Source organism: Rutidosis leptorrhynchoides, chromosome 1, assembly GCF_046630445.1.
Source record: "Rutidosis leptorrhynchoides isolate AG116_Rl617_1_P2 chromosome 1, CSIRO_AGI_Rlap_v1, whole genome shotgun sequence".
Taxonomy (NCBI): Eukaryota; Viridiplantae; Streptophyta; class Magnoliopsida; order Asterales; family Asteraceae; genus Rutidosis; species Rutidosis leptorrhynchoides.
The window spans coordinates 513,780,946-513,795,434 of NC_092333.1; the positions used below are offsets into that span (position 1 = coordinate 513,780,946).

At 31.1% G+C, this 14,489-nt stretch overlaps 1 pseudogene; it reads left to right on the top strand.

The window, feature by feature from the left end:
- Positions 1–12,198: 12,198 nt before the first annotated feature.
- Positions 12,199–13,328, top strand: LOC139841616 (F-box/kelch-repeat protein At1g57790-like; annotated as a pseudogene).
- The last annotated feature ends 1,161 nt before the right edge of the window (positions 13,329–14,489 follow it).

The window sequence follows — 14,489 nt, forward strand, 5'->3', positions numbered from 1 at the left end:
CATAATTATTCTTATCCGAAATCATTTACCTCTTCGCACTATCTGTATTACATCATAAAAGAAACTATTTTTGTTTCTAAATTCTGAAACCTTCAAGTTTAAAATAAGAATGTTTTTGAAGTAGTGTTGGAAACTGAAGCATGAGTTAGTATAATATAATGACACTTGATCAACGTGATTATATTACAGTAAGTCATGCTGAGTTTCTAAATGGAACGTGATGATTCACAGATCATAACATCATCATGTGCCATGTTACACGATTCTGGTATTCTATTTAACCCCTAAGAATATCAAGAAAAATATTTTCTTGATGATTCGGTCTTGTCCGAGGTATTATAGTAATTTGACAAATCAAGATTTTGTCATTACAATTCCTTTCTTAAAACATTAATTATGTTCATTCCGAAATCCATACCTACAAATTCTGGACGATTATTCGCTTGACTTGAAGTCGGGAAGGGGAGACAAAAGTATGGAACTCTTCAATATAAAAGAAAATATAAAGCTCGACAACAACACATAATTTACAAACCGTGCATATCAATACGTATTGCCACGTAGAGGCACGAGAGTATTAAAATTACTATAACCCCAATGTAATAGTAGAAATAAATAAAATCCTCTGGTGGTAGATGAAAGAGAAGAATGACAGATATGAAAGTGAGGAGTATATCAAGAATCAGTACTGGATGGAGCATATTGACGAATACTTTAAAATATGAGTTGAGGGAGAAAGAATAGAAGGTGTAAATTACAAGGAAACGAAGGGGGTGGATTTTTAGTAAAATATCCGACAGAGCAATCAAAACAGATTATCGTATTTAATCAAAGCGGATCCTAACTTCCTTAATTACTGAAGAACCAAATCTTATTACGAAGATTTTCTCTAAATTTCTTGAATTCCAAAAATCAGCCGTGACTATGTCATTGGTTAAAAAGAATGTGCATTTACTCATTTCATTCTTTTGTGATAACTTCACTCGTACTCTTCACAAAAATCAAATTGATTTATCTATATTACTTGATGATAATAAAACTCTAATTTTCAACTCGTATACATCATGAAAACATACTCATTGTCAGCCATGACCATCCCATTCAAATTTCGGGACGAAATTTCTTTAACGGGTAGGTACTGTGACAACCCGGAAAATTCCAACCAAATTTAAACTTTATCTTTATATTATTCCGACATGATAAGCAAAGTTTGTTAAGTTAAATCTCAAGAATTTTAAACTGTGTTCATACATTCATTATAACATCGACCAAATTCTGACGATTCACGAACCGTTATATGTATATATATATATGTATATATATATGTATATATATATATATATATATGCATATATATATATATATGTATATATATATATATATATATATATATATATATATATATATATATATATATATATTATAACTTGAGAATATTAATAAAGTATTAAACGTATAATACTTTACACGAACGTATTTGTTTCAATATGTTTATCGATGAAATTAGAAGATAATATCAAATGATTAATTTATCAGATACATTGTGATATGATTACGGGTCCATGTTATGAGGTTCACTGTGATTTAAGAAATCTATTCTTTTTGACAACATTCGGAAAATGGTAAATTGATTTATAAGTAAGAACGTGGAGTGTAAATAACTTAGATGTTGGATATTGACAAATTAAGTAACTCGACATTTTTCATTAAGATGATTTCATACGTTTATTTAACCTTTGGACTTTATTCCATACTTTACCAACAGACTGTAATTTAAAAACTTGAAACCTATTATGAATATATATGATTCTACTTTTCTAAAACGTTTTATGATATAACGATTTCCATTATTTTAACCTTTCAACAAAATAATTCTTAAATAAATTTAGTTTTGGAAAACAAAATTATCATATTTATTTGATTTAGTTTCAAACGTACAAACACGTTTTCAGTTTAAAAAAAACTTTATTATTAAAACGTATATAACTTTTATAAATATCTAGAACCACTTTTGACAACTCATTACTTAACCAGTATGATAAAGATAACGATATTTATATTTTATTTTATTAAATATATATAACGATTTAAATTAATATTATATATATTTATACGCGTATTATACGTACATAGTTTTATACTTTTACTATACTTAAACTTTACCTTTACTTTATTTTTACTTTACTTTAACTTTAATAATTTACTTTAATAATTCATACTTTAATAATTCACTTTAATAATTCATACTTTAATAATTCATACTTTAATAATTCACTTTAATAATTCATACTTTAATAATTCACTTTAATAATTCACTTTAATAATTCAAAAATCTATTATAAATAGAATTCAATAGGTTTCATTATTTCATAGAAAATTGAAAATATTTTTCTCTAAACTCTCTCAATCGATTTACATACATACATATATATATACATAGATATATATATATATATATATATATATATATATATATATATATATATATATATATATATATATATATATATATATATATATATATATATATATATATATATATATATATATATATATATATATATATATATTTACTCCGTATTATTTCAAGATATTATTAGTATACATAAAATATTACGACGGAGTGCTATCCAAGTGATTTCAAAATTGTTTTTCGAGTGAGATAGAGCTAAGGAAATTATGGGTTATAGCTATGGAGGTTATGGGTATGGTTCGGCAGTATTGCTCGTGAGTCAAACTAGTGTTTATCATCCCCGTTGCGTCTACGTACTTTTCCTACAATATTGAATCTCAATATTGATACGAGAGCACTCATAACTTAACTTTTATATATTATTAGTGTATCCCTGACTAGTGCTCGAGTATATAGGATTATGTATGCTTATACGTTCGTTATTGTTGTTAGATAGTTTATGTCGAATCTTGAATTAAATACATATGCTATTAAGATAAAGTATATGATATGCACGTCGTTGGAAAGCTAGCGAAAAATTGAGATCTTTTCATTTAGATATCGAATGGTTTCGATGAACGGTTTAGAAGTTATAGTCAATTGAATTTTTGTAAAAGTGATTATTATTATCGTCGTTATTATCGTCGTTATAATCTTATTATTATTATTATTATTATTATTATTATTATTATTATTATTATTATTATTATTATTGTCGTTATTAATAAAAGATATTATTGTTATTTTTATTTTTATTATTATCGTTATTATCGTTAAGGTTATTATTATTATTATTATTATTATTATTATTATTATTATTATTATTATTATTATTATTATTATTATTATTATTATTATTATTATTATTATTATCATTCAAATAGTTATTAGTATTATCATTAATATTATTATTATTAGTATTATTATAATTAAAACTAATATTAGTAACATCTAATTATTATGATTACTATTATTATTATTAATATGAATGCTATATAAAAGACAACTAAAAGCTTAAAAGCTATTAAACGAAGCGATTAGGAAATAATGAGTATGAGTATCACGATGAAATTAAGATATTGTAAGATATTAATTTAAAGGAAAAAATAGCGTTTTTATTATTTTACTATTATTATTATTAATAATATTATTAATATTAAAACTATCATTTTTACTAAAATTATTATTTTTAATAAAATATCATTGTTAATATGAAAGATCATTATTATTATTATTATTATTATTATCATTTTAGTACTATTATTAATAAAAATTATCATTTTATCATTTTTAGAAAATATAATTATTGTTATTTTTATTAGTAGAATAATAATAATTATTACAAAATAATACAACTTTTACTTATTATTATTATTATTATTATTATTATTATTATCAATATTATTTTATCAAATAAATATGTGATACAAAGATATTTTACTACGTATAATATAATTACATTAATAATACCTATCATATTATTTTTATGATATTAAATGAACTTTATAAATTTTATTATTTAAGATATATAAAAGTATATTTTTATTATATAAATTTTAATATAAAATTTTATTTATTAATAAAAGAACTATATTATTTACTTTAATAAAATCTGTTAAAAATATTTAAATATATAAAACGACTATATTTAAACTATATAATAATCATGTATAAATTTTGGAAGACATTTTTGTCAATATGACTTTTGTTGACTTTTGCATATTTAGTCTCGAGCATTAGGATTGTGATACACTACGACTTGACCTAAATTGTTAGACAGATATTGATCAAACATATAAATATATATAATTAATATAGGTTCGTGAATCCGAGGCCAACCTTGCACTTGTTCAATGCCATCATATGCTTAATTACTACGAAATACAATATTGTGAGTTTCATTTGCTCCCTTTTTAAATGCTTTTGCAATATATATTTTTGGGACTGAGAATACATGCGCTGTTTTTTATAAATGTTTGATGAAATAGACACAAGTACTTGAAACTACATTGTATGGTTGGATTACTATACCGAATATCTCCCCTTCAAGTCTGGTAACCTAAGAATTAGGGAAATGGCCCCTAATTGACGCGAATCCTAAAGATAGATCTATGGGCCTAACAAACTCCATTCTGAAATTTGGAATGCTTTAGTACTTTGATTTAAATGGTGATTGCGATTGCCAATATTTATGGCGTACTTGCGAGTATGCGGGGGATATTCTATATGTATTATGTTAATGTCGGTTATCAGGTGTCCATCATATGAATGATTTTTATGCACTTGCGAGTGTAATGAGATTTATGAAAAAATGAGAATCTTGTGGTCTATTATATAAATGGGAAATGATTGATTATGATAAACTAATGAACTCACCAACCTTTTGGTTGACACTTTAAAGCATGTTTATTATCAGGTATTAAGGAAATCTTTCTCTGTGCATTAGCTCATTTTAAGGATATTACTTGGAGTCATTCATGGCATATTTCGAAAGACGTTGCATTCGAATCGTTGAGTTCATCAAGATTATTATTAAGTCAATTATAGTTGGATGTATTATGAAATGGTATGCATGCCGTCATCTTTCGATGTAAAGAAAGTTTGTCTTTTGAAAACGAATGCAATGTTTGTAAAATATATCATATAGAGGTCAAATACCTCGCGATGTAATTAACTATTGTGAATCGTTTATAATGTATATGAATGGGTCTTTTCAAGAATCGCTGTAATAGTCCATTGGTTTATGGGTCTTGATCGAAAGGGTAAAATATATATATATATATATATATATATATATATATATATATATATATATATATATATATATATATATATATATATATATATATATATATATATATATATAACCGTTGTATTTGGACATCAATGGTGGCTTGTTTAATGACAAAATAAATCGTGAAACATCAATATTTTGCAGCAACACGTTTCACAATTTAAAATTAGAGAGAGTGGAGAAAGAAAGTTGTATACGTTGGTTATGGCGGTGTTATCGTGATCATGATGATGAAGGGTGGTGATAGGTGGACGTGGGAATGGTAACGGGTAGTGGTTCTCGGGGTAGTTCAACGGAGGTGAAGATAGTGATAATGTCGAAGGTGATTCCCGGTTGATTATGGCTTCACGATGGTGGTGGCATGGAGAAGGAGGTGGTGATCGATGAAGTGGGTGTGAGGTGGTGATGGTGTGAGTTCACGAGATTGGGATTAACCGGTGGTGGTGGTTGTAGATTGAAGGTGCAACAATGGTGGTGTCTCGTGGTTTTTGAAGTGGGTTACATGGTTTTCCAAGGTTGTGGTTATGGATGACGGTTGATGAGGGTGATGTTTAAACGAAGGAAACGGAAGAGACGAATATTGATTTCAGGTTAATAGTTGCAAGTGGGTATTGATATGGTTTTGGTTCAGTTTATCGAAACATAGGAAACAAAAGTAAACCGAAGGTGGTTGTTTGAAGGCTTCAAACAATAACAGAATTGAGTAACAGTTGTCGTTAAAAGGTGTTGGTTAGTGTTTGAAGATGGTGGTGGTGATTTTCCGTTGGGAAAGTAAACAGAAAGCAAAAAAAAAAAATGCATGTATATATATATAGATATAGAAGGAGGCCGAATGGTGGTGAGTGTATGGTCAGTTTGGGTTGATCGTGGGTATTTTGTGATGGTTTTTCTTTGGTTAACGACAACCCACTTAGTAGAAGCATGTAACAAAGATAATGGTGATCTAAAGTTGGTTCTCGGTGGTTCAATGGTTTACCGAAATGAAACAAGAAAGAAGATGTATGTTTATATAACTAGTTATGCATGTACATATATATTGGAATGGTCATAGAAAAGAAACATGTAAAGGAAACAATAATTGGGTTGGTTAATTCAATTTCACGGGCATAACAACGAGAATAAAGTAAAGATAAAATATTAATAATAAACAATTAACAAACACTCGTGAATATTAGTTGTCCATATACTACCGACAGTTTCTCACGGACTGAAATTCGTGCCCCGTTGATAATCAGTGGTGGATAAAAGTGTAAGACCTGGATTCTGATTCTGGCAAGTCGCGCGCCGCGCCACCTGGTCGCGCGCCACGCCATATGTCGCTGGTAGACTCCCTTGTTATTTTAAGAGTTTTAAAAGGGCATTTTGGTCTTTTTGTGTTTGAGCCAGATTTGGGGACTTAACCTCATCCACCCATTTCATTTATTCATTTCTTTTTCCTTTTCTTTTCATTTTTCTCTCAAGAACTCAAACACCCATTTGATTCAAAGGGATTTTTGGAAAGGAAGAAGCGGGTTTTGATCTTTGGCGTAGTAGACAAGTTTGTTCTCCTCGTTCTTAGCTACACGGTGATACTAGTGGTAAGCTCTAATTCCGAATTTTGTTTTCGTGTTCATCATTCAAATTTGAGGCTTTTGATTGTAAGATTCATCTATGGAACCCATATAGTTGTTAATTGAAGATTAACACCAAGATTCGGGTTTATAAGTGTTAAAGACGGGTTTTGGGTTGGTTAATGATTTAACCATGTTTAAGACTTGAGAATGGTGTATAATCACTAGTATTAGTGATTATTGATGATTTGGAGACCTTTAGGGTTCTTGTGGTTGACTAATTTTGACTAGAGTCAAAATTAGGGTTTGTTGATGATTATGACCCGAATGTCGAGTCGTTGAGGTTTATAAACTTAAAATGGATTAAGTTGAAGTATAAAACCGAGTTAAACATGTCTTGGTGTCAAAACTTGAAATTGGTGAGATTTTGACTTAATGGGTCAAAATTAGGGTTTATGGGCGATTTTGAGAACGATAAGTGTTTAACACTTATGTTCGTGTTTAATTGGCTTATTAGGACCATTATCACTCGTGTTAGTGATCATTGGTTAGTTTGGGCACGGTTTATGCTTGAAAGTGCAATTGGGTCGAAATTGCACTAAGTGTCGAATTGGGTTGGTTTGTAAATCCATCCTAATTGTGTTGTGATATTTATGATAATGGAATAGGTACTTTCCATAGATGAGTTGCGGATTATTTAGAAGCATTCATCAAGGCGACAAGGTGAGTGTTAATATCCTATGTGCATATGTATGTGTAGGATGAGTGCGGGTCGGGTGAAGTGGTTCTCGGTTATAGAGCTCACTTCACATATAGGTGGATTTAATGGACTTTTATATGAGTTCAATTGGCACAGTTGTGCGTTTTGGTTGACCTCCTTTTGGCGAGGTGTACAATTGTGTATACGTTATCACATGTATTGTGATGTGGATTTGGATAACCCGATGTGGTGGATTTTATAATCCCGTGACCGTGGGTTTTGTTATTGGAGAAGTGAATCGCGTGTAGTTCAGATTCACGATGACTCGTGTAGTTCGGTCATCTTATTGAGGTAGTAATCTCGTGTGGTTTCGGATTACTAAGGCTCGTGTAGTTCGGCCAACCTCGATGTTGTGAAGATAGTAATCTCGTGTGGTTTCGGATTACTAGGGCTCGTGTAGTTCGGCCAATCTTCATTGTGGTATTCGGTTTTCGGTATTGGGTTAAGGGGTTAACCTTGGGCGTTTATATATTGTTATATATTAATGTATTGTTGTGATGTAGCTAACCCTCCAGGTGTAGCTATTTGGCGTTGTTCACGTCGCCGTTGGTGAACTTATATTTTGTTGATATCTTTAAGCTTGTTGCTTAGAGATCGTACGGTATGCTTAGTATAGTTGCCTTATACATGGATGCTCCGGTATGCGGTATTTGATTATTTGTGTGGCGTGTCCATTTTATGCATATATATGTATGTAGTATATTATCACTCACTAAGCGTTAGCTTACCCTCTCGTTGTTGACTTTTTTTATAGATTGCATGGATGCAGAGGCTCGGGTAAGCGGGGACTAGTGGCTCGCGTAGTTGCTTTAGAAGGTTTGCTTTTGGATTAATTAGGATTGGGTAGCGTATCCCCAATCGCCATGCTCGGCCTTTATTTTGTATTACAAATCGTGTGGTTGAAAACTTGTATTTTCGTACGAAAGTCGTAAAACGGCCGATGTGAGCCCGGTCTTCGTAAAACTAATTTTATTAATGGAACGTTTTAGTTTTACATATATGAATGTGTGGTTGAAAGCGTTTTGTCTAATTATGTCGGAAAGTGACCGATCTTTTTCGCATTTCAAACTTTTTGGGACAGACCAGTTTGGCGCGCCGCGCGGCCATATGGCGCGCCGCGCCAGTTGCTGAACGAACAATTTTTTTTTTATTTTGGTATTTTAAGTGGATTGTTCGTGGTTTGGTTTGGGTTGTTACAAAAAGTGTTCAGAAAGATCCCATATTTTTAAATTAACTATATTTATTTATTTTGGTCATTATGGTATAAAATTCAATCATTAATTTAATAAATAAAAATTACATCAACTGTCCCTCTCGATTATGGGTAAAATATGAAAAATGTTGAAATTTATTTATTAGCTTCTAAATATATTTTTAATAAGCCTAAAATTTATATAGCTCATTTTCGGATCACCGTTTATTTTAAAATCACATAAGTTCGTTTATAACTTGTTTATTATCAATCGGATGATAATTTAGTGTTACTATCATTTTCCAAATAAATTCGAAACTATATATATATATATATATATATATATATATATATATATATATATATATATATATATATATTCAATACACTTTATTTATATATATATATATATATATATATATATATATATATATATATATATATATATATATATATATATATATATATATATAGAGAGAGATACTTTTTAAATAATAATCATTATAATATCCTATTTTACTTTACATAAATAAATTTTAGTAACAACAACATACAATATTTAAAATTATGTTTCCAATTATTATTTATATATATATACACTTATTAAGTTACAACTAATTGTTCGTGAATCGTCGGAACTGGTCGAAGGTCAAATGATTTCATAAAATAGTTCAAAAATTTTGAAATTCAATTTAATAGACTTTGCTTATCATGTCGAAACCATATAAAGATTAAGTTTAAATTTGGTCGGAAATTTTCGGGTCATCACAGTTGTACTGTACAAGTGTCTAATACACAATTTGTAATGGATTTATCAGTTTGACAGTGGATATATGGCCCTTAAGAGGGTCAGAACAGGTGGTAAAGATTAAGGATATCACGTGCGTAACTTCTTATTCAAACTGCAAGCGAAATAACTTCACACTTGGACTGCAGGTCACTGGGCTGCAGGATCCATGGCCCATCAATCCTGAAATTGAGCTATTCTTTTATTTAATGGTATGGGCCGGATTGAGTCCATTATTACATGTCATCCTGTAGTTGACAACTCAACACTTAAAAAATTCAACCATCTGGTCTCCTCTCCCACATCAACACGAGACTGACCATGAGACCATTTGTATCGGAGTCAAGTGACGCCGTCACTTGCTTATGTGGCGAGCAAGAAACGTATGTGAGGCCGTATCGGGGTGTCACTCTACGGTGTCACTTAGGCGTCCGTTAGAAAGTGACGAAAGAAGAAACTTGTGTCACTTATTTTTTTATATTTTTTTATTAATTTAAAAATATTATTTTTATCCCTTTTTAATACTTAACCCAATTATATTTTAACATATCACTACAATACTCCTAACTAACACCAAAAAGAAACACCAAAAAGAAACACCATCACTACTTCACTTAAAAAAGAAACACGTCTTAATCATTAAAAAAAAAAATCAAAAAGTCAAGTAACATTCTACCAATACAAGTGTTGTTGTGAGACCATCCAATATATTCCAAACACCTCATTCCCTCCAACCAGTTACTTCTGCCCACGTCAGCTTTTTAATCCTATACCAAACACTATGTTAGTAATCACTGCCACGTAAACCTGGACACGTCACACTAGATGACTTCAATATGTACACGTGCAAATAGTAAAGCAATGCTAAATAGCTTTCTCACTTTCAACGAAACGCTCATTTTAAACGTCTCTCGATTTATATCTTTACACACACAGTAGTGGCGGAGTTACACACACCTATGGCAGGAAGGAAAAGAAAGAAGCTTAGATTGTAAGTTTTTCTATTTTATTTCAAGAAATTTAAGCACTTTCCAATTGGATTTCAAGAATCTTGATCGATTTTATTTGAAACTTTGAATTTAAAGTTATTATTATTATTGGGGTTTTAATAAATATTGGTTCTTTAGGGTTTATAAACATGAGATCTCTGTCTGATTGTATAATTCAGGTACTTTGTGTGTTTAATTGAATTCAATTTAGGCCAATTCGCTATAAATTTGAGAACTTTCAAGTGGGTTATTGATAGTTTCTTAATTGGATTGTCTACTTTGTTGATGGATGGTGATTTTGATTATTAAATTTGACATTTTAGGTTTTTTAAGGTTTTCAGTATAAAAAAAAAAGAAATTTTTTTTGAGGGTTTGATCTTAGGCGGTCACATTCCATCTTGTTGCTAGATTGGGTTTGTGATTACTATAAAATTTCAAGAACTTTAATGGTTTATTAACTTTTAAATTGTGCATTTTTATACTTTTAGGGACATAAATGTAGGCTCTTGATTTTCCTACATTTGAAAACGTTCGCGCCAAATACTTTTAGCATTAGCTTGGGAGAACCATATTTCGCCCAAAAACATTTATCACTAGATTGAGTAAATAGTCTTTTGTGTCAGTTACTTTTACTACTAGATTTGGGTGATCAATCTTTCGCGCCAAATACTATTATTAGCACTGGATTAAGCAAACCGTCTTTCGCGCAAAATACTGTTAGAACCGGATTAAGTAAGATCTTGTGATGCCAAATAATATTAGTACTGGATTGAGTGAACTGTCGTTCGCGCCAAATACTTTTTAGCACTGGATTGAGTAAGATCTTTAAGTACCAAATACTTTTAGTGCTAGATTGAGTAAACCTCTTTCGCGCCAAAAACTTTTCTGCACTGGATTGAGTAAGTTCTCTTTCGCGCCAAATTCTTTTTGCCATAGATTGAGTAAACTGTCTTTCGCACCAAATATTTTTTAGCACTAGATTGAGTAAACCGTCTTTCGTACCTATTGGATTTCGAAAAATCTATAGTTACCACTTACCATCAAAATTACTGGTATATATATTAATATATATAATCTTGGTTAAACTCACATGAATCAGTTTTGTTACATCAATTCCTATGCCCATTTCTCAATCGGATTTTGTTTGCCCTTAAATGTATAAATACAAGCAGATTCGACGAATATTGCAAAGTTGGTTTTTGTGACATCGTGTAGTCATAATGGCACACATCTATATACCCATTACTTTGTACGGACTACTAGTTATGTGGTTATGATATGAACCCCTGAATGAATTCGGTTAGAACCAAGGTTTCAAAAATTGCTACTGGAGAGTACTCGGTCCAGAATTTTCAGGGAGTACTCGGCAACTCGGGGAGTACTCAGGGACTACTTGGATGTGACTAAATTTGACTTTGAACGAGTTTTGACTAATTTCGACTGATTTCCCGAGTAATCCGAGTTTTGACCGATTTTCCGAGTAATCCCGAGTTTTTGGCTGAGTTTGACCAATTTTTGATCAAGTTTGACCGAGTACTCGCCGAGTAATTGCGAGTTCTGCAACACTGGTTAGAAGTTTTCCAGGTTTCATTTGAATTATAAGCATAGAAATGGGTGTTGTAGATTGTCACATATATTAATATATTACTCAAATGCTCTTGATCTAATTTTATAATGCGTGTATGTAGGTTGTCAGAAACATGTAAGGACAATAAAAAGATGTCAATAAAAAAAAGTAACGATGAGGAGCATCATGAGTCATGGTCTGTCCTTCCTGTAGAACTTTTGGAGTTAATATTTTCGCGGTTCAGTTTAAAGGATAACATTCGCACATCTTCCGTATGCAAACGATGGCTGTCAGTTGCTATCTCTCTTCGAAAAGTCAATAAGTGACCATGGCTTATGTACTTACCAGTGCTCGACAACAGTGACTTATTTGAATTCTATGATCCGTCAAAACGAAAAACATATTCTGTTGAATTGCCCGAGTTACATGATTGCAGAATTTGTTACAATAAATTTGGGTGGTTATTGCTATTCGAACCAACTACACACCGTGTCCTATTCTTTAATCCCTTTACGCGGGAAATGATTAATTTACCACAATTCGAGATGACGTATCAAATGCTTGCGTTTTCAGCCTCACCAAAGTCTGTCGACTGTATCGTTTTTACCGTTAAGCACGTGAGCCACACCGTTGTTGCGGTTAGTACTTGTCGCCCAGGAGCAAATGAGTGGACTACGGTTAATTATCATAATCAGTTTCCGTATGTTAGTAGCATTTGGAATAAGCTTGTTTTTTGTAACGGGTTGTTTTATGTTTTGAGTTTAACGGGTTGGTTGATTGTTTATGATCCAGTGAAGCAGACTTGGAGTATTTGTAATGTACCTCCACCGAAATGTCCGAATAAGTTCATTTTGAAAACATGGTGGAAGGGTAAGTTTTTAACGGAATATAAAGGTGATATTTTTATTATATACACATGTTATAGTGAAAACCCGATTATTTATAAGCTCGATCAAGGGAAGAAAGAGTGGGTAGAAGTGAAGGATCTTGATGGGGTGACGTTCTTTGCGAGTTTTTTGTCGACACATGCGAGAACTGATATGGTAGGAATAATGAGGAATAGTGTTTATTTCTCTAAAGTTTGTTTTTTTGGGAAAAAATGTGTATCGTACTCTCTTGAACATAAACGTTACTATCCTCGAAAAGAGTGTCATGATTGGGGAGAAGATGAGTCATTTGATAGCCTTTGGATCGAACCACCGGAAGACGTGGCAACGTTCAGCTGGGATAACTAGTCCAACAGGTAATATTTATTTTGTATATCTGCTCTCCTGATTTTCTGTTTATATAGTTATATTGACTTATTGCGTATGTTGTCATTAGAAGTAATCATTCTGCTGTAGTTAGATACTAAAAAGTTTAACTTATTGCCTATCCCTATTTACTTACCAACTATCTCGGGTATATAGGTTTTCCCATGGGTATTCGGGTCCCCATTTACTTACTAACTATCGGGTAAACAGGTTTCCCCATGAGTATCCGGGTCCCCATTTACTTACTAACCTTCGGGTATACGTTTTTCTCCACGGGTATATGTGTCCTCATCTGTATTAAATGTACATATATACATATATATACATATATATACATATACATATATTATAAAATAATATATGCATGTTGGTAGTTAGAGAAAACCTTGTAGTAGTTCACTAAATCTTTGTCTCTTCACTAAATATCTGTAAACACAAATCTCAACTTACAATGATGACGACCTTTTTGTGTATCTGTTGCAAGTGCTTAGGTATCAGATACACCAAACATTCAAGTGTAATCTGAATGTAATCCATTATGGTTTTTACAAAGAACTATTTAAAAGATGTTAACGAAAGGAAAGTGAGGAAATCGTTATTCGTTAACTTTTGTGCTTCTTGTAGGTCGTTATTTATATATTTTTAACAAATTTTTACTCCCAATAAGTGTGGCAAGTTAGACGGTTGGGTTATGGTCAAAACAAGTTATTTTAGGTTTATGTAGAGGAAAGTTTTTGAATATTTATAATCAGTTAGGTATTCGATACATAGATCATCATTTATAATTCCAAATAGTTGTGTTGTATTATTGTATATTGAACAATGTATTACATCGGGTATAGATAGACTTTGTTAACCTAAATCCTAAAGCCCATTATATGATTGGGCTAAACCCTAATGTGCATTATGTCTAACACACCCTGGCAAGCTAAGGGCGGGGAATGACCCGTAGCTTGGATCTTAAAAATACAAATTGATGAGTTGATAATGGCTTTGTAAAAATATATGCAATTTGGTCATATGTAGATATAAACTATACTTGTAAATCTCCTTGAGCAACCTTTTCGCAAACGAAGTGATAATAAACTTCTACGCGTTTTGTTCGTGTATGGAAAACAGGATTGGCTAATAAGTATGTTGCACCT